The sequence below is a fragment of the Palaemon carinicauda genome, chromosome 10 (genome assembly GCF_036898095.1).
Source record: "Palaemon carinicauda isolate YSFRI2023 chromosome 10, ASM3689809v2, whole genome shotgun sequence".
Lineage (NCBI taxonomy): Eukaryota > Metazoa > Arthropoda > Malacostraca > Decapoda > Palaemonidae > Palaemon > Palaemon carinicauda.
Window position 1 is genome coordinate 102,395,664 of NC_090734.1, and position 2,500 is coordinate 102,398,163.

A 2,500-nucleotide genomic window follows, 5' to 3' on the forward strand; every position below is an offset into this window, starting at 1 on the left:
TCATCTGCCGCCATGGCATTGGAAATTGCAACGCCAATGGCCTACTCCTACTGGGTCTGTGTACAGAACACCAACTTGTGGTAACTAACACCATCTTCCAGTTAGCAAAACGACAAAAGACTACATAGAGACACCCATGGTCTAAATACTGGCACACCCTGGACTACGTCCTGACCAGAGCCAGAGACCGAGGAGACGTCCGCATCACCCGATCCATGCCCGGAGCGGACGACTGGTGGACGGACCACAGACTCCTCATCTCCCGACTCTCCGTGACGACCCTACGACCACCCACAGGTGGCACAGAACTACAAGGAGGCCTGCGAACAACACCTCGCAGACTCCGTGGGTCAGGCCACTGTTGAGCACCACTGGACCACCCTCAGAAACGCCAAGGCCTGCGCTGCGGAGGAAACACTAGGCTACACCACCAAGAAACGGCAGGATTGGTTTGATGAGAAAACCAACCAACAGCAGCTAACAAATGTGCTCACAAGGTGGCTGAAGCTGGTTGCCAAAGAGGGATCCGTGAAGCCCAGAACACCTGGTGGCAAAAAAAAGCTGCAGAAATACAGAGTTTCACTGACCAAAGTGACCTGCGCAGCTTCTATGCAGCAACAAAGGAAATATTCGGTCCCACACGGTCATCAGTGGGCAGCCTGATGGACGCGGATGGGGCCACGACCATCACCGACAGCGAGGGCATCCTGGCCAGGTGAAGGTCTCACTTTGAGAACCTCCTCAATGACCAAGTAGACACCCCAGACGATCTCCTGCGAATGACCCCCCAGCATCCCGTCCGTCACTGGATGGCACTACCAACCTCCATCCATGACTTAAACAAGGCCCTGCAGCGCATGAAGCCCGGCAAAGCCGTAGGCCCAGACAACATCCCGTTGGAGCTCTACACTCACGGTGGCCCCGGTTTGAGGAACCGTTTGATGCTCCTTATACTGAAAATATGGGAGACCAAGACCCTCCCCAGTGACTTCCGCGATGCAAACATCGTTACCATCTGCAAGAAGGGAGACAGGGAGAACTGTAACAACTACCGGGGAATATCACTACTAAGTATCGTGAGTAAGATTTTCGCTCGGATTCTCCTTGACCGCCTCCTTATTCTCACAGAAGATGTCCTGCGAAAGTTCCAGTGCGGCTTTCGACCTTCCCACGGGACCATAGACATGATCTTCTGTGCGCAGCAACTACAAGAGAAGAGCCTCGAACAACAACAGCCCATAATGTTCATCTTCTGGGATTACAAAAGGCCTTCGACAAAGTACCATGACCTGCTATGTGGGCTGTCCTCAAAAGATATGGCTTCCCACCCGATTTTGTCAAGCTGGTGCATGCCCTCCATGACGGAATGGTTGGGAGAGTCTGCCACCAGAACTATCTTTCACACCCATTCCCAATCAACGGCGGCCTGAAGCAGGGCTATGTTCTGGCCCCAACGTGTTTTTCGCTTTACACCGCAGCAATGCTCAGCGAGATTCCCGCAGATACACCCTCAGTCGACTTACGTTTCTGCATGGATGGAGGCTCTATCAACCTCGCCAGACTCCGCGCCAGAACCAAGACCACCTTGTGTGCAGTGCGAGAACTGCAGTATGCTGACGACAATGCCACCCAAGGTCAGATGGCAGAGGACCTGCAGTCGTTAGCTGATGCATACAATTCTGCCTACGAACGTTTTGGGATGCAAGTCAACACAGATAAAATCAAGACCCTCGTCCAAAATCAATCAGGACTGATGCTCCCAAACTTCAATACCACAATGCATGACCAACCGTTAGAACAGGTGGACCAGTTCTCCTACCTAGGGAGCATCCTAACATCAGCTCCCACAAGCAAAAAGGACTTGGAGAACAGTATCAGGGCAGCTCACTCCACCTTTGGCTGACTCAACTGCCGCGATTTAACAACCCCGCACTGACAATGACCACCAAAATAATGGTGTTCAGGGCAGTAGTCCTCTCCATGCTCCTGTATGCATGTGAAACATAGACGCTATATAGAAACGATATTAAAAACCTAGAACGCTTCCAACAAATGAAACTGAGGCAGATCTTGAAAATCCCCTGGGAGAGCCACACCACCAAAATTGAAGTCTTAGAACGTGCCTCGCTGACCAGCGTTGAGGCCACCATCATCCACCACCGCTTCCGCTTGGATAGGACATGTGCATAGGATGGATCCACCTAGGCTCACAAAGAAAATATTCTACGGAGAACTAACCCAGGGCACCAGACCACGAGGAGCCCCGAAAATGCGCTATATAGATCAACTAAAGCACACCCTGGCTCTAACTGACACCGATCCTTCCTCATGGGAAGAAATAGCCAGGGACAGGAAAACCTGGAGAAGTACAGCACACTATGGCACCGTGGACTTCGAGGAGAGTAGGAGACAAAATGAGGAGGCTAGGAGGAGAAGAAGGAGAGAGCGATTAGAACAGCCTTGCCCACCACCTACCCTCCCTTATGAACACTGTCCGCGA

At 52.0% G+C, this 2,500-nt stretch overlaps 1 pseudogene; it reads right to left on the reverse strand.

Moving 5' to 3' along the window:
- The window catches only part of LOC137648157 (uncharacterized), a 94,856-nt pseudogene that overhangs the window by 26,774 nt on the left and 65,582 nt on the right, over window positions 1-2,500 (reverse strand).